This window comes from Leuresthes tenuis, unplaced genomic scaffold (assembly GCF_036924035.1).
Source record: "Leuresthes tenuis unplaced genomic scaffold, fLeuTen1.0.hap1 SCAF_212, whole genome shotgun sequence".
Taxonomy (NCBI): domain Eukaryota; kingdom Metazoa; phylum Chordata; class Actinopteri; order Atheriniformes; family Atherinopsidae; genus Leuresthes; species Leuresthes tenuis.
The window spans coordinates 14,530-37,376 of NW_027325566.1; the positions used below are offsets into that span (position 1 = coordinate 14,530).

The window sequence follows — 22,847 nt, forward strand, 5'->3', positions numbered from 1 at the left end:
CACCTCCGCTCCCACTTTTGATGGTGTATAGTCGGGCTTTCGAGCCTTTTCTTCCCCGGTTTTTACAAATTATGGTTGGACATTCAGACCTTCTTGCAGCCGAAAACCTCCACTCCCTCTTTTGATCATACATTGTCGGGCATTCGCACCTTTTCTTACCCGCTTTTTACAAACCATGGTCGGACTTTCACACCTTTTAGTAGCCGAACAACTCCGCTCCCGCTATTGATTGTGTACAGTCGGGTATTTTAACCTTTTCTTACCCGCTTTTTACCAACTATGGTTGGACATTCACACCTTCTTACAGCAGAACACCTCCGCTCCCTGTTTTGATTATGTATGGTTTGACATTCGCACCTTCTCTCACCCGCCTTTTACTATGGTCGGCCATTCACAGCTTCCTCTCCACCATACTTGTATGGTGGGATATTCACACCCACCTGCATCCGAAGACCTCCGCCCCCACTTTTGTTGATATTTAGTCGGTCATTCGCACCTTACACGCTTTTGGCAAACTATGGCCTTCTTGCAGCCCAACACCTCTGATCTCGCTTTTGATGATGTAAGGTTGGGCATTCAGACCTTGCTTCACCTGCTTTTCACCAAATATAGTCGGACATTCACACCCACTTGCATCCGAAGACCTCCGCCCCAAATTTTGTTGATATTTAGTCGGACATTCGCACCTTACCCGCTTTTGGCAAACTATGGCCTTCTTGCAGCCAAACACCTCTGATCTCGCTTTTGATGATGTAAGGTTGGGCATTCAGACCTTGCTTCACCTGCTTTTCACCAAATATAGTCGGACATTCACACCTTCTTGCAGCCGAACACTTCCGCTCCACCTTTTAGTGTTCTATCACACCTTTTTTTCACCGCATTTTATACATTATGGTTGGAAATTTTCAACCACTCTCATCCGAAGACCTCTCCTCCCGCTTTTGTTAATATATTTGAACTTTATTCGGACATTCAAACCTTCTTGCAGCTGAACCACCTCCGCTCCCTGTTTTGATCATATATGGTCTGGCAATACTACCTTTTCTTACCCGTTTGTGAGTAATTATGGCTGGACATTCACACCTACTTGCAGCCGAACACAACCTCTCTCGCTTTTGATGATGTATGGACCGGCATTCTTACCTTTTCTAACACATTTTTCAGCAATTATGGTCGGAGATTCACACCTACTCACAGCCGAACAACTCCGCTCCCGCATTTGATGGTGTATAGTCGGGTATTCTCAACCTTTCTCATCAGCTTTTTGCAAATTATGATCTGACATTCACACCTACTTGCAGTTGAACAGCTCTGCTCCCGCTTTTGATTATGTATGGTTGGATATTCAAACCTTTTCTTAACTGCTTTTTACAAACTTTGGTTGGACGTTCACACCTTCTTGTAGCCGAACACATGCACTCCTGCTTTTGATAATGTATGGTTGGGCTTTCGCACCTTTTTTTTTACCCATTTTTCAGGTATTATGGGTGGACATTCACACCTTCTTGCAGCTGAACACCTCCTCTCCCACTTATGATCATGTGTGGTTTGATTTTCGAAAATTTTCTTTCATGTTTTCTAGCAATTATTGATGGACATTTAGACCTTGCAGCTGAACACCACCTCTCCCGATTTTGATTATGTATGGACCGGCATTTTTACCTTTTCTAACACATTTTTCAGCAATTATGGTTGGAGATTCACACCTACTCACAGCCGAACAACTCCGCTACCGCATTTGATGGTGTATAGTTGGGCATTCTCACCCTTTCTCATCAGCTTTTTGCAAATTATGATCTGACATTCACACCTACTTGCAGTTGAACAGCTCTGCTCCCGCTTTTGATTATTTATGGTTGGATATTCAAACCTTTTCTTAACTGCTTTTTACAAACTTTGGTTGGACGTTCACACCTTCTTGTAGCCGAACACATGCACTCCTGCTTTTGATAATGTATGGTTGGGCTTTCGCACCTTTTTTTTTACCCATTTTTCAGGTATTATGGGTGGACATTCACACCTTCTTGCAGCTGAACACCTCCTCTCCCACTTATGATCATGTGTGGTTTGATTTTCGAAAATTTTCTTTCATGTTTTCTAGCAATTATTGATGGACATTTAGACCTTGCAGCTGAACACCACCTCTCCCGATTTTGATTATGTATGGACCGGCATTTTTACCTTTTCTAACACATTTTTCAGCAATTATGGTTGGAGATTCACACCTACTGACAGCCGAACAACTCCGCTACCGCATTTGATGGTGTATAGTCGGGCATTCTCACCCTTTCTCATCAGCTTTTTGCAAATTATGATCTGACATTCACACCTACTTGCAGTCGAACAGCTCTGCTCCCGCTTTTGATTATGTATGGTTGGATATTCAAACCTTTTCTTAACTGCTTTTTACAAACTTTGGTTGGACGTTCACACCTTCTTGTAGCCGAACACATGCACTCCTGCTTTTGATGATGTATGGTTGGGCATTCGCACCTTTTTTTCACCCATTTTTCAGGTATTATGGGTGGACATTCACACAATCCTGCAGCTGAACACCTCCTCTCCCACTTATGATCATGTGTGGTTTGATTTTCGGAAATTTTCTTTCATGTTTTCTAGCAATTATTGATGGACATTTAGACCTTCTTGCAGCTGAACACCACCTCTCCCGATTTTGATTATGTATGGACCGGCATTTTTACCTTTTCTAACACATTTTTCAGCAATTATGGTTGGAGATTCACACCTACTCACAGCCGAATAATCCCCTACCGCAATTTGATGATGTATAGTCGGGCATTCTCACCCTTTCTCATCAGCTTTTTGCAAATTATGATCTGACATTCACACCTACTTCCAGTTGAACAGCTCTGCTCCCGCTTTTGATTATGTTTGGTTAGATATTCGAACCTTTTCTTAACTGCTTTTTACAAACTTTGGTCGGACGTTCACAATATCTTGCAGCCGAACACCTCCGCTTCCGCTTTTGATGGTGTATATATTCGGTCATACGAACCTTTTCTTACCCGCTTTTTACAAACCAAGGTCGGACTTTCACACCTTCACTTAGCTGAACAACTCCGCTCCCTCTTTTGATTGTGTACAGTCGGGTAATTTAACCTTTTCTTACCCGCTTTTTACCATCTATGGTCGGACATTCACACCGTCTTACAGCGGAACACCTCCGCTCCCTCTTTTGATGATGTATGGTTAGGCATTCGCACCTTTTCTTACCTATTTTTCAGTAATTATGGGTAGACATTCACACCTTCTTGCAGCTGAACACCTCCTCTCCCGCTTATGATCATGTGCAGTTTGATATTCGAAAATTTTCTTTCATGTTTTCTAGCAATTATTGATGGACATTCAGACCGTGTTGCAGCTGAACACCTCCGCTCCCACTTTTGATGGTGTATAGTCGGGCTTTCGAGCCTTTTCTTCCCCGGTTTTTACAAATTATGGTTGGACATTCAGACCTTCTTGCAGCCGAAAACCTCCACTCCCTCTTTTGATCATACATTGTCGGGCATTCGCACCTTTTCTTACCCGCTTTTTACAAACCATGGTCGGACTTTCACACCTTTTAGTAGCCGAACAACTCCGCTCCCGCTATTGATTGTGTACAGTCGGGTATTTTAACCTTTTCTTACCCGCTTTTTACCAACTATGGTTGGACATTCACACCTTCTTACAGCAGAACACCTCCGCTCCCTGTTTTGATTATGTATGGTTTGACATTCGCACCTTCTCTCACCCGCCTTTTACTATGGTCGGCCATTCACAGCTTCCTCTCCACCATACTTGTATGGTGGGATATTCACACCCACCTGCATCCGAAGACCTCCGCCCCCACTTTTGTTGATATTTAGTCGGTCATTCGCACCTTACCCGCTTTTGGCAAACTATGGCCTTCTTGCAGCCCAACACCTCTGATCTCGCTTTTGATGATGTAAGGTTGGGCATTCAGACCTTGCTTCACCTGCTTTTCACCAAATATAGTCGGACATTCACACCCACTTGCATCCGAAGACCTCCGCCCCAAATTTTGTTGATATTTAGTCGGACATTCGCACCTTACCCGCTTTTGGCAAACTATGGCCTTCTTGCAGCCAAACACCTCTGATCTCGCTTTTGATGATGTAAGGTTGGGCATTCAGACCTTGCTTCACCTGCTTTTCACCAAATATAGTCGGACATTCACACCTTCTTGCAGCCGAACACTTCCGCTCCACCTTTTAGTGTTCTATCACACCTTTTTTTCACCGCATTTTATACATTATGGTTGGAAATTTTCAACCACTCTCATCCGAAGACCTCTCCTCCCGCTTTTGTTAATATATTTGAACTTTATTCGGACATTCAAACCTTCTTGCAGCTGAACCACCTCCGCTCCCTGTTTTGATCATATATGGTCTGGCAATACTACCTTTTCTTACCCGTTTGTGAGTAATTATGGCTGGACATTCACACCTACTTGCAGCCGAACACAACCTCTCTCGCTTTTGATGATGTATGGACCGGCATTCTTACCTTTTCTAACACATTTTTCAGCAATTATGGTCGGAGATTCACACCTACTCACAGCCGAACAACTCCGCTCCCGCATTTGATGGTGTATAGTCGGGCATTCTCACCCTTTCTCATCAGCTTTTTGCAAATTATGATCTGACATTCACACCTACTTGCAGTTGAACAGCTCTGCTCCCGCTTTTGATTATGTATGGTTGGATATACGAACCTTTTCTTAACTGCTTTTTACAAACTTTGGTTGGACGTTCACACCTTCTTGTAGCCGAACACATGCACTCCTGCTTTTGATAATGTATGGTTGGGCTTTCGCACCTTTTTTTTTACCCATTTTTCAGGTATTATGGGTGGACATTCACACCTTCTTGCAGCTGAACACCTCCTCTCCCACTTATGATCATGTGTGGTTTGATTTTCGAAAATTTTCTTTCATGTTTTCTAGCAATTATTGATGGACATTTAGACCTTGCAGCTGAACACCACCTCTCCCGATTTTGATTATGTATGGACCGGCATTTTTACCTTTTCTAACACATTTTTCAGCAATTATGGTTGGAGATTCACACCTACTGACAGCCGAACAACTCCGCTACCGCATTTGATGGTGTATAGTCGGGCATTCTCACCCTTTCTCATCAGCTTTTTGCAAATTATGATCTGACATTCACACCTACTTGCAGTCGAACAGCTCTGCTCCCGCTTTTGATTATGTATGGTTGGATATTCGAACCTTTTCTTAACTGCTTTTTACAAACTTTGGTTGGACGTTCACACCTTCTTGTAGCCCAACACATGCACTCCTGCTTTTGATAATGTATGGTTGGGCATTCGCACCTTTTTTTTTACCCATTTTTCAGGTATTATGGGTGGACATTCACACCTTCTTGCAGCTGAACACCTCCTCTCCCACTTATGATCATGTGTGGTTTGATTTTCGAAAATTTTCTTTCATGTTTTCTAGCAATTATTGATGGACATTTAGACCTTGCAGCTGAACACCACCTCTCCCGATTTTGATTATGTATGGACCGGCATTTTTACCTTTTCTAACACATTTTTCAGCAATTATGGTTGGAGATTCACACCTACTGACAGCCGAACAACTCCGCTACCGCATTTGATGGTGTATAGTCGGGCATTCTCACCCTTTCTCATCAGCTTTTTGCAAATTATGATCTGACATTCACACCTACTTGCAGTCGAACAGCTCTGCTCCCGCTTTTGATTATGTATGGTTGGATATTCAAACCTTTTCTTAACTGCTTTTTACAAACTTTGGTTGGACGTTCACACCTTCTTGTAGCCGAACACATGCACTCCTGCTTTTGATGATGTATGGTTGGGCATTCGCACCTTTTTTTCACCCATTTTTCAGGTATTATGGGTGGACATTCACACAATCCTGCAGCTGAACACCTCCTCTCCCACTTATGATCATGTGTGGTTTGATTTTCGGAAATTTTCTTTCATGTTTTCTAGCAATTATTGATGGACATTTAGACCTTCTTGCAGCTGAACACCACCTCTCCCGATTTTGATTATGTATGGACCGGCATTTTTACCTTTTCTAACACATTTTTCAGCAATTATGGTTGGAGATTCACACCTACTCACAGCCGAATAATCCCCTACCGCAATTTGATGATGTATAGTCGGGCATTCTCACCCTTTCTCATCAGCTTTTTGCAAATTATGATCTGACATTCACACCTACTTCCAGTTGAACAGCTCTGCTCCCGCTTTTGATTATGTTTGGTTAGATATTCGAACCTTTTCTTAACTGCTTTTTACAAACTTTGGTCGGACGTTCACAATATCTTGCAGCCGAACACCTCCGCTTCCGCTTTTGATGGTGTATATATTCGGTCATACAAACCTTTTCTTACCCGCTTTTTACAAACCAAGGTCGGACTTTCACACCTTCACTTAGCTGAACAACTCCGCTCCCTCTTTTGATTGTGTACAGTCGGGTAATTTAACCTTTTCTTACCCGCTTTTTACCATCTATGGTCGGACATTCACACCGTCTTACAGCGGAACACCTCCGCTCCCTCTTTTGATGATGTATGGTTAGGCATTCGCACCTTTTCTTACCTATTTTTCAGTAATTATGGGTAGACATTCACACCTTCTTGCAGCTGAACACCTCCTCTCCCGCTTATGATCATGTGCAGTTTGATATTCGAAAATTTTCTTTCATGTTTTCTAGCAATTATTGATGGACATTCAGACCGTGTTGCAGCTGAACACCTCCGCTCCCACTTTTGATGGTGTATAGTCGGGCTTTCGAGCCTTTTCTTCCCCGGTTTTTACAAATTATGGTTGGACATTCAGACCTTCTTGCAGCCGAAAACCTCCACTCCCTCTTTTGATCATACATTGTCGGGCATTCGCACCTTTTCTTACCCGCTTTTTACAAACCATGGTCGGACTTTCACACCTTTTAGTAGCCGAACAACTCCGCTCCCGCTATTGATTGTGTACAGTCGGGTATTTTAACCTTTTCTTACCCGCTTTTTACCAACTATGGTTGGACATTCACACCTTCTTACAGCAGAACACCTCCGCTCCCTGTTTTGATTATGTATGGTTTGACATTCGCACCTTCTCTCACCCGCCTTTTACTATGGTCGGCCATTCACAGCTTCCTCTCCACCATACTTGTATGGTGGGATATTCACACCCACCTGCATCCGAAGACCTCCGCCCCCACTTTTGTTGATATTTAGTCGGTCATTCGCACCTTACCCGCTTTTGGCAAACTATGGCCTTCTTGCAGCCCAACACCTCTGATCTCGCTTTTGATGATGTAAGGTTGGGCATTCAGACCTTGCTTCACCTGCTTTTCACCAAATATAGTCGGACATTCACACCCACTTGCATCCGAAGACCTCCGCCCCAAATTTTGTTGATATTTAGTCGGACATTCGCACCTTACCCGCTTTTGGCAAACTATGGCCTTCTTGCAGCCAAACACCTCTGATCTCGCTTTTGATGATGTAAGGTTGGGCATTCAGACCTTGCTTCACCTGCTTTTCACCAAATATAGTCGGACATTCACACCTTCTTGCAGCCGAACACTTCCGCTCCACCTTTTAGTGTTCTATCACACCTTTTTTTCACCGCATTTTATACATTATGGTTGGAAATTTTCAACCACTCTCATCCGAAGACCTCTCCTCCCGCTTTTGTTAATATATTTGAACTTTATTCGGACATTCAAACCTTCTTGCAGCTGAACCACCTCCGCTCCCTGTTTTGATCATATATGGTCTGGCAATACTACCTTTTCTTACCCGTTTGTGAGTAATTATGGCTGGACATTCACACCTACTTGCAGCCGAACACAACCTCTCTCGCTTTTGATGATGTATGGACCGGCATTCTTACCTTTTCTAACACATTTTTCAGCAATTATGGTCGGAGATTCACACCTACTCACAGCCGAACAACTCCGCTCCCGCATTTGATGGTGTATAGTCGGGCATTCTCACCCTTTCTCATCAGCTTTTTGCAAATTATGATCTGACATTCACACCTACTTGCAGTTGAACAGCTCTGCTCCCGCTTTTGATTATGTATGGTTGGATATACGAACCTTTTCTTAACTGCTTTTTACAAACTTTGGTTGGACGTTCACACCTTCTTGTAGCCGAACACATGCACTCCTGCTTTTGATAATGTATGGTTGGGCTTTCGCACCTTTTTTTTTACCCATTTTTCAGGTATTATGGGTGGACATTCACACCTTCTTGCAGCTGAACACCTCCTCTCCCACTTATGATCATGTGTGGTTTGATTTTCGAAAATTTTCTTTCATGTTTTCTAGCAATTATTGATGGACATTTAGACCTTGCAGCTGAACACCACCTCTCCCGATTTTGATTATGTATGGACCGGCATTTTTACCTTTTCTAACACATTTTTCAGCAATTCTGGTCGGAGATTCACACCTACTCACAGCCGAACAACTCCGCTCCCGCATTTGATGGTGTATAGTCGGGCATTCTCACCCTTTCTCATCAGCTTTTTGCAAATTATGATCTGACATTCACACCTATTTGCAGTTGAACAGCTCTGCTCCCGCTTTTGATTATGTATGGTTGGATATTCGAACCTTTTCTTAACTGCTTTTTACAAACTTTGGTTGGACGTTCACACCTTCTTGTAGCCGAACACTTCCACTCCTGCTTTTGATGATGTATGGTTGGGCATTCGCACCTTTTTTTTTACCCATTTTTCAGTAATTATGGGTAGAAATTCACACCTTCTTGCAGCTGAACACCTCCTCTCCCGCTTATGATCATGTGCAGTTTGATATTCGAAAATTTTCTTTCATGTTTTCTAGCAATTATTGATGGACATTCAGACCGTCTTGCAGCTGAACACCTCCGCTCCCACTTTTGATGGTGTATAGTCGGGCTTTCGAGCCTTTTCTTCCCCGGTTTTTACAAATTATGGTTGGACATTCAGACCTTCTTGCAGCCGAAAACCTCCACTCCCTCTTTTGATCATACATTGTCGGGCATTCGCACCTTTTCTTACCCGCTTTTTACAAACCATGGTCGGACTTTCACACCTTTTAGTAGCCGAACAACTCCGCTCCCGCTATTGATTGTGTACAGTCGGGTATTTTAACCTTTTCTTACCCGCTTTTTACCAACTATGGTTGGACATTCACACCGTCTTACAGCAGAACACCTCCGCTCCCTGTTTTGATTATGTATGGTTTGACATTCGCACCTTCTCTCACCCGCCTTTTACTATGGTCGGCCATTCACAGCTTCCTCTCCACCATACTTGTATGGTGGGATATTCACACCCACCTGCATCCGAAGACCTCCGCCCCCACTTTTGTTGATATTTAGTCGGTCATTCGCACCTTACCCGCTTTTGGCAAACTATGGCCTTCTTGCAGCCCAACACCTCTGATCTCGCTTTTGATGATGTAAGGTTGGGCATTCAGACCTTGCTTCACCTGCTTTTCACCAAATATAGTCGGACATTCACACCCACTTGCATCCGAAGACCTCCGCCCCAAATTTTGTTGATATTTAGTCGGACATTCGCACCTTACCCGCTTTTGGCAAACTATGGCCTTCTTGCAGCCAAACACCTCTGATCTCGCTTTTGATGATGTAAGGTTGGGCATTCAGACCTTGCTTCACCTGCTTTTCACCAAATATAGTCGGACATTCACACCTTCTTGCAGCCGAACACTTCCGCTCCACCTTTTAGTGTTCTATCACACCTTTTTTTCACCGCATTTTATACATTATGGTTGGAAATTTTCAACCACTCTCCTCCGAAGACCTCTCCTCCCGCTTTTGTTAATATATTTGAACTTTAGTCGGACATTCAAACCTTCTTGCAGCTGAACCACCTCCGCTCCCTGTTTTGATCATATATGGTCTGGCAATACTACCTTTTCTTACCCGTTTGTGAGTAATTATGGCTGGACATTCACACCTACTTGCAGCCGAACACAACCTCTCTCGCTTTTGATGATGTATGGACCGGCATTCTTACCTTTTCTAACACATTTTTCAGCAATTATGGTCGGAGATTCACACCTACTCACAGCCGAACAACTCCGCTCCCGCATTTGATGGTGTATAGTCGGGCATTCTCACCCTTTCTTATCAGCTTTTTGCAAATTATGATCTGACATTCACACCTACTTGCAGTCGAACAGCTCTGCTCCTGCTTTTGATTATGTTTGGTTGGATATTCGAACCTTTTCTTAACTGCTTTTTACAAACTTTGGTTGGACGTTCACACCTTCTTGTAGCCGAACACTTCCACTCCTGCTTTTGATGATGTATGGTTGGGCATTCGCACCTTTTTTTTTACCCATTTTTCAGGTATTATGGGTGGACATTCACACCTTCTTGCAGCTGAACACCTCCTCTCCCACTTATGATCATGTGTGGTTTGATTTTCGAAAATTTTCTTTCATGTTTTCTAGCAATTATTGATGGACATTCAGAAAGTCTTACAGCAGAACACCTCCGCTCCTTCTTTTGATTATGTATGGTTTGACATTCGCACCTTCTCTCACCCGCCTTTTACTATGGTCGGCCATTCACAGCTTCCTCTCCACCATACTTGTATGGTGGGATATTCACACCCACTTGCATCCGAAGACCTCCGCCCCCACTTTTGTTGATATTTAGTCGGTCGAGAGATGCTTATTGCTGAAGAAGTTCTTTCTCATTCTACAAAGTACAACGTTGTTTATCGTTGAAACTTGATTAGACATGAATAAATATGAAGGACAAAGCAGTCTTAACTTGGTTTGAGTTAAGGAATTCGTTTTATAGGAGAATCCGAATTCGTGCATAACTCATAAAATAGAGCTTATTTTCGGATTCCTGAAGAATGATTCTGGTTCTTTCTCATAATATAAAGTTTGTTGTTTATTGTTGAAACTTCATCAGAAGTGAAGAAATAAATGAATGCCTATCAACAAATGTGGGATCTAAACTCTAGTGCTTCCTCTAAAATAATTTCCTTTCTCAATTTAGAAATGTGTGTGTGTAAGTCACAACACCCGTGACACCAAAACGGCTTTCTTTTCTCTACACTCTGCACTATGAGCACACACACCAAATCAGAAAGGCTTTTTTCTCTCTTTTCTACATTATGGACTGTGGGGACATAAAACCGCTCTCTCTTTTTTTTTTTATCGTGTGCCAGGGCGTTGTCTCACGTATTAGATTGTGCTGAAGATACGAATGGGTTTATCAGTCACATCAGAATCCATACATACTGATCCTCCCGTAATAAAATGGTCGGATCTTATCAAACACACTTTGTTTCTTGTGACAATCAAGTCAGCGAAACAGCGTATACACGTCAAGACACTGAATCAAGTTTGCCACAAGAACTTTGGCAGTTTGGCAGTATTGCTCTGCCATCAGCAATGATACACCCATTTTATTTTCGTGAGACATGTGCAAGCACCTGTTCATCTACTGTTCTATCACTATGAATTAGTGATCTATTATCAATAAGGATACTTCTACAACTACTATCAAAGTATGTCCGGACTTCTTATGTTGTCAGTTGCTATATATGAATAAGTGGGTAGCTACTGACAGGCATTAAGCATGTCACACAGCCCAAACATATAACATTTCAGGACACACCACACAGTTAACAACCACAGTGAAGCGTGTCAAAGCCCAAACATGTAACATTCAACAGGACACTTACACAACACATTCAAATCAAACAGTCAGACAACATACAAGAACATATACCCCAGCCGGCCTTGCTCCCTGCCTATTTTCGTACAGCACACTATGTGTGCGCACACCTTTATTCACAAACTCTTCAACTTATACTCTTTTACCGAAGCTGCTACAGCTCGATTGGCCGAATACCCTTAGATCCTATTTCGGTGAATTTGACATCTGCCTTACATGTAACAGATTAGCGGTTTAGCAGTTTTAATTTAGTTTGAGTGAAGGAATTCATTTTATAGCAAAATCCGAAATCGTGAAGCACTCATGAAAGTAAGCTTATTCTCGGATTCCTGAAACTTTAGATTTGCTCTTTCTTTTACTGCAAAGTACAACGTTGTTTTTTTTGTTTAAATCTTTCTAGACATGGTAAATATGAACGACAAAGCAGTTTTAACATAGTTTGAGTGAAGGAATTCATTTTATAGATAAAATCCCAAGAGTCTGCAGAGAAAAGAGAGTGAATGCGAAGTAGACTTTAACACGGCTATGGGAGCGAGCCGAGTGTCGGCTAACCGGGAGAATTGCTTGAAAGAAACGCGACACCGAATGAGCGGTCAGAACAAAGCCTCAATACGGGATTCTCGTGGTGTTTTTGTTGCTGCCTTGTCTTTTGCATAGAGTAAAAGACAAGGCAGCCATCGAATAGGGCCCGATTGTTCCTACTTGGTCAGCCGAGGAGCAAGGGGGGGGGGGGCAAGCGTCTCAACCAAGCAAAGCTCACCATGGGGAAGGTGGCTATACCAACTAGCCTGATGCCCTGCTCCCGCAGTGACGGATAATCATACTCTGGTTTCTCTTCATAACATACAAGTCTTTCGCCTTTTACTAAAGACTTCCGTGGAGAGCAGCACTAATGAGTTGTTTCTATTATTGGCAGGCTTTACCTTTGCGGGTGAAGCCCTTTCTGTCTGTGCAAAAGAAATCTTGCTACTTTGCAGAGTGACTTCTCTGAGTAGAGTCGCCTTACAAGACAAGGCAGCCATCGAATAGATTGTTTCTACTTGGTCAGCCGAGGAGCAGGGGGGGGGGCAAGCGTCTCAACCAAGCAAAGCTCACCAAGTAGGAACAATCGGGCCCTTTTCGATGGCTGCAACACCTGAAAGAGATATTGATGCGAGACCCGATCAAATGCTTTTTCAAAGTCTAAATTTAAGATGACAAGCCGGGTGTTTCTGTCTCTAGCGTAATCAATGATGTCTCGAATCAGTACGAGGCTGTCGGTGAGTTGTCTCCCTGAGATGGCACAAGCTTGGTCTGGGTGAATTACCTCCTCTAAAACAGAGGACATCCGTGTCGCTAAAACCTTGCTAAAAAGTTTACAGTCAAAGTTTAAAAGTGTGATGGGCCTCCAATTCTTTAGGTCAGTCTTATCATTTTTTTTATAAAGTAGAGTCACTATTCCCATTCTAAAACTGTCAGGCAGTCGGTCGAGTTTTTCAAAATCTTTAAAAACATCTAAAATGTCTGATGATAAAAGGTCCCAATAGGTCAGATAGAATTCTGCAGGAAGCCCGTCTAAACCCGGAGCTCGACTTCTCTTAAAACCTGTTAGGCATTTTTTTTAACTCTAAAGCAGTAAAATTCTGTGTCAAGTGTGCATTCTCTTTTACGGTTTTGTCAACGAATTTTAAGATTTCTGCCGATGTTTCCAAGTGCACTGGTTTCTCTTTGTACATGTTACTATAAAAGGTATGTACAGTTTCAATCATCTCTTGTGTGGATTTTGTTAAAAACCCATCTTCTCTTTTTAGATTTTGAATACACTCCTTTTTATTTATAACTTTCTTTCTTTTTCACCTTCCTCAATTTCCTGCTCCCTGCTTCTTACAAAAATTCCTTTACTCTTTATTTCTGCTAAAACTGACATTTCCTTTTTGACATCTTTGATTTCTTCTTTAAAGTCTATGCCACACTGATTTAGTTTAAAGTAGCGCTGTAAGCGTTTATGTAGTCCCATCATACATCTATTCTCTTTCCTTTTTTTACGTTTACCTTGCTGTTTAAAAAAAGTCTGGGTCGTTTCCTTCACCATTTCCCACCATTGTGCATGTGTTTCGTAGAGGTCTTGAAGGGTCTGCCACTCTTTATAACATTCCCTGTACTGACTGACTATGATTTCATCCTCCAACAGGGAACAGTTGAGTTTCCACAGACCACTTCCTACCGTCACACCAGAAGGGGGTGAAAGGGTGCAGGAGAGCATAAGGTGGTCTGAAAAGAAAACAGGGGTTAATCTAACATCAGTGGGTGGGCAATCTCTAGTAAAGAAATAATCAATGCGAGAGGCTCTTGTGCCATCATGACTAAACCAGGTGAAGCCCTCCTCTCTGGGATGCATGGTTTTAAAACAGTCAGTAAGCTTAAAATCCCTGCATATGCCCTGAAGTAAAATCGAAGTCTTATCCACTTTAAAATCTACCCCTGCTCTTTTCCTATCTTTCCTGCTCAAGATACAGTTAAAATCCCCTCCTACAACTAAAGGTACTTGCCCTAGCATGTAAAGCTGTATATCTTCTAAAAGGTCATACCTTTCATTTTTTCCATTGAAACCATAAATATTTAAGAGGTTAAAGTCTTGCCCCATAAAATTCAAGTGTGCTAAAAGTGCCCGTCCGTCTCTCACCACTGTGCTACCTTTCACCAGAACATGCGGATTTTTAATTAGAATGGCCACACCATCATTTTTATTTTGATTTGAGCCACTCCATATCGATAAATGGGGCCACATTTCCTCCCATTGTCTATGGTTTTTTAAAAAAGGTAGTCCACATTCTTGTATTAAAAACACATCTGATTTTATGGAGTCTAAGAAGGATAAAATACTCTGGGCTCTTGTCTTTGATTTCACACTTCTCACATTTAGTGTTGAGAAGGTGAGAACCATTAAAAGCATAAAGGAAAGTAGGTATGTCATTTTCGTTTTTCTAAGTTATCAAAACAAATTACACACAGGTTATTTCTTGGGAAACTAGCTCTTCCTTCATTTCTTTAGGTGAAAAGTGAGTAGGGTGATCTATATTTCCTTTTCGGACTCTCGGTGTTGGCCTCTGACGCAATGTTGCATTTAACTTTGAGTCCCTGGGGGTCGAGTGCAGAGCTGAAGTTAAAAAGGAGACCTCATTTGGTGAGTCGGAGGGGAAGACTCTAGGTTCTTCCACTGAAGAACTGTCTGAAAGGGACCTAACCCTTCCCCTCTTCTCTGATACCACTGGGGAATCAGAGGCTCAGATGCCGTCCTCTTCGGCTGTTGACCTTCGGGGAGGTGAGTATCTTCAGTAGACTCACCTGTCTGCTCTTCCTCCTCATTTAGCGTAGCTCCACCCTCTGCCTGTGAATTCTCACAGACTTCAACACTGAGTGGTGAGGCCTCTACAGGCCCCTCCCCTTTTTGCTCCTCACTTCCAATCCAAGCTTTTGGCGGGAAGTTTGAATTTATTGGGTCAACCTCTTCACTTTGTTCACCAACTGTCACCTTTGGTCCTTCTCTTTGTTGGTTTGACTGTGGCTTTACCGTCTTTAATTTGTTGGCAAAAGATTTAGGGCAATCTCTGAAGAGGTGATTTAATTCTCCACAGAGATTACATTTCCTGCCATTTGGACACTCTCCAAAAGTTTGCCCAATTTCTCTGCTCTTCCCACATTGGTACAAGCCTCAACCAGGTGCCCATGCTCACCACACTTGCGGCAGAACTTGGGCTGCCCCTGGTAGTGGATGTAACCTCGGTTTTCAAGGTGGCCAGAGTGTCGCCCACCCGCTGCACTGAGCACTCTTCAGCCCTTTTAAATGGTATAACTTTGCACTCCCGCACGCTCCAGCAAGCACCATTCAAGCAACAACTTTGCACTCCAGCTTCGAACATCGGCACAGTCGCAACAAGTAAGGCGACTCTACTCAGAGAAGTCACTCTGCACAGTAAGAAGATTTCTTTTGCACAGACAGAAAGGGCTTCACCCGCAAAGGTAAAGCCTGCCAAAAATAGAAACAACTCATTAGTGCTGCTCAACATTGTACTTTGCAGTAAAAGAAAGAGCAAATCTAAAGATTCAGGAATCCGAGAATAAGCTTAGTTCTTCACGATTTCGGATTTTGCTATAAAATGAATTCCTTCACTCAAACTAAATTAAAACTGCTAAACCGCTAATCTGTTACATACAAGGCAGATGTCAAATTCACCGAAATAGGATCTAAGGGTATTTGGCCAATCGAGCTGTAGCAGCTTCGGTAAAAGAGTATAAGTTGAAGAGTTTGTGAATAAAGGTGTGCGCACACATAGTGTGCTGTACGAAAATAGGCAGGGAGCAATGCCGGCTGGGGTATATGTTCTTGTATGTTGTCTGACTGTTTGATTTGAATGTGTTGTGTAAGTGTCCTGTTGAATGTTACATGTTTGGGCTTTGACACGCTTCACTGTGGTTGTTAACTGTGTGGTGTGTCCTGAAATGTTATATGTTTGGGCTGTGTGACATGCTTAATGCTTGTCAGTAGCTACCCACTTATTCATATATAGCAACTGACAACATAAGAAGTCCGGACATACTTTGATAGTAGTTGTAGAAGTATCCTTATTGATAATAGATCACTAATTCATAGTGATAGAACAGTAGATGAACAGGTGCTTGCACATGTCTCACGAAAATAAAATGGGTGTATCATTGCTGATGGCAGAGCAATACTGCCAAACTTATGAGTTCTTGTGGCAAACTTGATTCAGTGTCTTGACGTGTATACGCTGTTTTGCTGACTTGATTGTCACAAGAAACAAAGTGTGTTTGATAAGATCCGACCATTTTATTACGGGAGGATCAGTATGTATGGATTCTGATGTGACTGATAAACCCATTCGTATCTTCAGCACAATCTAATACGTGAGACAACGCCCTGGCACACGATAAAAAAAAAAAGAGAGAGCGGTTTTATGTCCCCACAGTCCATAATGTAGAAAAGAGAGAAAAAAGCCTTTCTGATTTGGTGTGTGTGCTCATAGTGCAGAGTGTAGAGAAAAGAAAGCCGTTTTGGTGTCACGGGTGTTGTGACTTACACACACACATTTCTAAATTGAGAAAGGAAATTATTTTAGAGGAAGCACTAGAGTTTAGATCCCACATTTGTTGATAGGCATTCATTTATTTCTTCACTTCTGATGAAGTTTCAACAATAAAGAACAAACTTTATATTATGAGAAAGAACCAGAATCATTCTTCAGGAATCCGAAAATAAGCTCTATTTTATGAGTTATGCACGAATTCGGATTCTCCTATAAAACGAATTCCTTAACTCAAACCAAGTTAAGACTGCTTTGTCCTTCATATTTATTCATGTCTAATCAAGTTTCAACGATAAACAACGTTGTACTTTGTAGAATGAGAAAGAACTTCTTCAGCAATAAGCATCTCTCGACATATGACGAAATACAGATTTTGCTATAAAATTAATTCCTTCTATCAGCCTGACTTAAAACTGTTTGTCCTCCTTATTTATCCACTTCAAATCAAGTTTCAACAAATAAAAAAATGTTGTAGTTTGAGAAAGTACAACTTAATCTTCAGCAATCAGTATAAAAAGAGGTGCAAATGCCAACCATACATACCTAAAAGGTGGAGCGGAAGTATTCAGCTGCAAGTAGGTGTGAATGTTCGACTATAATTTGTAAAAAGCGGGTAAGAAAAGGTTCGAATATTAACAAAAGCGGGAGGAGAGGTCTTCGGATGAGAGTGGGTGAGAATTTCCAACCATAATCTATAAAATACGGTGAAAAAAAATATGTGAATGCCTCATAGAACACTAAAAGCGGAAGTGTTCGGCTGCAAGAAGGTGTGAATGTCCGACTATATTTGGTGAAAAGCAGGTGAAGCAAGGTCTGAATGCCCAACCTTACATCATCAAAAGCGAGATCAGAGGTGTTTGGCTGCAAGAAGGCCATAGTTTTCCAAAAGCGGGTAAGGTGCGAATGTCCGACTAAATATCAACAAAATTTGGGGCGGAGGTCTTCGGATGCAAGTGGGTGTGAATATTCCACCATACAAGTATGGTGGAGAGGAAGCTGTGAATAGCCGACCATAGTTTGGAAAAAGCGGGTAAGAAAAGGTTTGAATGCCCGAACATACACCATCAAAAGAGGGAGCGGAGGTGTTCCGCTGTACGAAGGTGTGAATGTCCGACCATAGTTGGTAAAAAGCGGGTAAGAAAAGGTTAAAATACCCGACTGTACACAATCAATAGCGGGAGCGGAGTTGTTCGGCTACAAGAAGGTGTGAAAGTCCGACCATGGTTTGTAAAAACCGGGAAGAAAAGGCTCGAAAGCCTGACTATACACCATCAAAAGCAGGTGTGAATGTCAGATCATAATTTGTAAAAAGCTGATGAGAAAGGGTGAGAATGCCCGACTATACACCATCAAATGCGGGAGCGGAGGTGTTCGGCTCTGACTAGGTGTGAATGTCCGACCATAATTGCTGAAGAATGTGTTAGAAAAGGTAAGAATGCTGGACCATACATCATCAAAAGCGGGAGAGGTGGTGTTCGGCTGCAAAAAGGTGTGACTGTTCGACTAAAGTTTGTAAAAAGTGGGTAAGACAAGGTGCGAATGCCTGACAATGTATGATCAAAAGCGGGAGCGGAGGTGTTCAGCTGCAAGAAGGTCTACATGTCCATCAATAATTGCTAGAAAACATGAAAGAAACTTTTCGAAAATCAAACCGCACATGATCATAAGTGGGATAGGAGGTGTTCAGCTGCAAGGTGTGAATGTCCACCCATAATTCCTGAAAAATGGGCAAAAAAAAGGTGTGAATGCCCAACCATACATCATCAAAAGCAGGAGTGGAAGTGTTCGGCTACAAGAAGGTGTGAACGTCCAACCAAAATATGTAAAAAGAAGTTAAGAAAAGGTTCGAATATCCAACCAAACATAATCAAAAGCGGGAGCAGAGCTGTTCAACTGCAAGTAGGTGTGAATGTCAGATCATAATTTGCAAAAAGCTGATGAGAAAGGGTGAGAATGCCCGACTATACACCATCAAATGTGGGAGCTGAGTTATTCGGCTGTGAGTAGGTGTGAATCTCCGACCATAATTGCTGAAAAATGTGTTAGAAAAGGTAAGAATGCCGGTCCGTACATCATCAAAAGCGAGAGAGGTTGTGTTCGGCTGCAAGTAGGTGTGAATGTCCAGCCATAATTACTCACAAACGGGTAAGAAAAGGTAGTATTGCCAGACCATATATGATCAAAACAGGGAGCGGAGGTGGTTCAGCTGCAAGAAGGTTTGAATGTCCGACTAAAGTTCAAATATATTAACAAAAGCGGGAGGAGAGGTCTTCGGATGAGAGTGGTTGAAAATTTCCGACCATAATGTATAAAATGCGGTGAAAAAAAGGTGTGATAGAACACTAAAAGGTGGAGCGGAAGTGTTCGGCTGCAAGAAGGTGTGAATGTCCGACTATATTTGGTGAAAAGCAGGTGAAGCAAGGTCTGAATGCCCAACCTTACATCATCAAAAGCGAGATCAGAGGTGTTTGGCTGCAAGAAGGCCATAGTTTGCCAAAAGCGGGTAAGGTGCGAATGTCCGACTAAATATCAACAAAATTTGGGGCGGAGGTCTTCGGATGCAAGTGGGTGTGAATATTCCACCATACAAGTATGGTGGAGAGGAAGCTGTGAATAGCCGACCATAGTTTGGAAAAAGCGGGTAAGAAAAGGTTTGAATGCCCGAACATACACCATCAAAAGAGGGAGCGGAGGTGTTCCGCTGTACGAAGGTGTGAATGTCCGACCATAGTTGGTAAAAAGCGGGTAAGAAAAGGTTAAAATACCCGACTGTACACAATCAATAGCGGGAGCGGAGTTGTTCGGCTACAAGAAGGTGTGAAAGTCCGACCATGGTTTGTAAAAACCGGGAAGAAAAGGCTCGAAAGCCTGACTATACACCATCAAAAAGAAGGTTTGAATGTCCATCAATAATTGCTTTAAAACAAGAAAGTAAATTTTCGAATATCAAACCGCACATGATCATAAGCGGGAGAGGAGGTGTTCGGCTGCAAGAAGGTGTGAATGTCCACCCATAATTCATGAAAAATGGGTAAAAAAAATGTGCGAATGCCTAACAATACATTATCAAAAGCAGGTGTGAATGTCAGATCATAATTTGTAAAAAGCTGATGAGAAAGGGTGAGAATGCCCGACTATACACCATCAAATGCGGGAGCGGAGGTGTTCGGCTCTGAGTAGGTGTGAATGTCCGACCATAATTGCTGAAGAATGTGTTAGAAAAGGTAAGAATGCTGGACCATACATCATCAAAAGCGGGAGAGGTGGTGTTCGGCTGCAAAAAGGTGTGACTGTTCGACTAAAGTTTGTAAAAAGTGGGTAAGACAAGGTGCGAATGCCTGACAATGTATGATCAAAAGCGGGAGCGGAGGTGTTCAGCTGCAAGAAGGTCTACATGTCCATCAATAATTGCTAGAAAACATGAAAGAAACTTTTCGAAAATCAAACCGCACATGATCATAAGTGGGATAGGAGGTGTTCAGCTGCAAGGTGTGAATGTCCACCCATAATTCCTGAAAAATGGGCAAAAAAAAGGTGTGAATGCCCAACCATACATCATCAAAAGCAGGAGTGGAAGTGTTCGGCTACAAGAAGGTGTGAACGTCCAACCAAAATATGTAAAAAGAAGTTAAGAAAAGGTTCGAATATCCAACCAAACATAATCAAAAGCGGGAGCAGAGCTGTTCAACTGCAAGTAGGTGTGAATGTCAGATCATAATTTGCAAAAAGCTGATGAGAAAGGGTGAGAATGCCCGACTATACACCATCAAATGTGGGAGCTGAGTTGTTCGGCTGTGAGTAGGTGTGAATCTCCGACCATAATTGCTGAAAAATGTGTTAGAAAAGGTAAGAATGCCGGTCCGTACATCATCAAAAGCGAGAGAGGTTGTGTTCGGCTGCAAGTAGGTGTGAATGTCCAGCCATAATTACTCACAAACGGGTAAGAAAAGGTAGTATTGCCAGACCATATATGATCAAAACAGGGAGCGGAGGTGGTTCAGCTGCAAGAAGGTTTGAATGTCCGACTAAAGTTCAAATATATTAACAAAAGCGGGAGGAGAGGTCTTCGGATGAGAGTGGTTGAAAATTTCCGACCATAATGTATAAAATGCGGTGAAAAAAAGGTGTGATAGAACACTAAAAGGTGGAGCGGAAGTGTTCGGCTGCAAGAAGGTGTGAATGTCCGACTATATTTGGTGAAAAGCAGGTGAAGCAAGGTCTGAATGCCCAACCTTACATCATCAAAAGCGAGATCAGAGGTGTTTGGCTGCAAGAAGGCCATAGTTTGCCAAAAGCGGGTAAGGTGCGAATGTCCGACTAAATATCAACAAAATTTGGGGCGGAGGTCTTCGGATGCAAGTGGGTGTGAATGTCCGACTATATTTGGTGAAAAGCAGGTGAAGCAAGGTCTGAATGCCCAACCTTACATCATCAAAAGCGAGATCAGAGGTGTTGGGCTGCAAGAAGGCCATAGTTTGCCAAAAGCGGGTAAGGTGCGAATGTCCGACTAAATATCAAGAAAATTTGGGGCGGAGGTCTTCGGATGCAAGTGGGTGTGAATATTCCACCATACAAGTATGGTGGAGAGGAAGCTGTGAATAGCCGACCATAGTTTGGAAAAAGCGGGTAAGAAAAGGTTTGAATGCCCGAACATACACCATCAAAAGAGGGAGCGGAGGTGTTCCGCTGTACGAAGGTGTGAATGTCCGACCATAGTTGGTAAAAAGCGGGTAAGAAAAGGTTAAAATACCCGACTGTACACAATCAATAGCGGGAGCGGAGTTGTTCGGCTACAAGAAGGTGTGAAAGTCCGACCGTGGTTTGTAAAAACCGGGAAGAAAAGGCTCGAAAGCCTGACTATACACCATCAAAAAGAAGGTTTGAATGTCCATCAATAATTGCTTTAAAACAAGAAAGTAAATTTTCGAATATCAAACCGCACATGATCATAAGCGGGAGAGGAGGTGTTCGGCTGCAAGAAGGTGTGAATGTCCACCCATAATTCATGAAAAATGGGTAAAAAAAATGTGCGAATGCCTAACAATACATTAACAAAAGCAGGTGTGAATGTCAGATCATAATTTGTAAAAAGCTGATGAGAAAGGGTGAGAATGCCCGACTATACACCATCAAATGCGGGAGCGGAGGTGTTCGGCTCTGAGTAGGTGTGAATGTCCGACCATAATTGCTGAAGAATGTGTTAGAAAAGGTAAGAATGCTGGACCATACATCATCAAAAGCGGGAGAGGTGGTGTTCGGCTGCAAAAAGGTGTGACTGTTCGACTAAAGTTTGTAAAAAGTGGGTAAGACAAGGTGCGAATGCCTGACAATGTATGATCAAAAGCGGGAGCGGAGGTGTTCAGCTGCAAGAAGGTCTACATGTCCATCAATAATTGCTAGAAAACATGAAAGAAACTTTTCGAAAATCAAACCGCACATGATCATAAGTGGGATAGGAGGTGTTCAGCTGCAAGGTGTGAATGTCCACCCATAATTCCTGAAAAATGGGCAAAAAAAAGGTGTGAATGCCCAACCATACATCATCAAAAGCAGGAGTGGAAGTGTTCGGCTACAAGAAGGTGTGAACGTCCAACCAAAATATGTAAAAAGAAGTTAAGAAAAGGTTCGAATATCCAACCAAACATAATCAAAAGCGGGAGCAGAGCTGTTCAACTGCAAGTAGGTGTGAATGTCAGATCATAATTTGCAAAAAGCTGATGAGAAAGGGTGAGAATGCCCGACTATACACCATCAAATGCGGGAGCGGAGTTGTTCGGCTGTGAGTAGGTGTGAATCTCCGACCATAATTGCTGAAAAATGTGTTAGAAAAGGTAAGAATGCCGGTCCGTACATCATCAAAAGCGAGAGAGGTTGTGTTCGGCTGCAAGTAGGTGTGAATGTCCAGCCATAATTACTCACAAACGGGTAAGAAAAGGTAGTATTGCCAGACCATATATGATCAAAACAGGGAGCGGAGGTGGTTCAGCTGCAAGAAGGTTTGAATGTCCGACTAAAGTTCAAATAT

At 42.5% G+C, this 22,847-nt stretch overlaps 1 non-coding gene across 1 annotated transcript; it reads left to right on the top strand.

Annotated features, from left to right (window-relative positions):
* The first annotated feature begins 12,558 nt into the window (after positions 1–12,558).
* Positions 12,559–12,672, top strand: LOC140288061 (U5 spliceosomal RNA). Its single transcript, XR_011911964.1, has one exon. It is a non-coding gene; the product is annotated as a U5 spliceosomal RNA (small nuclear RNA).
* The last annotated feature ends 10,175 nt before the right edge of the window (positions 12,673–22,847 follow it).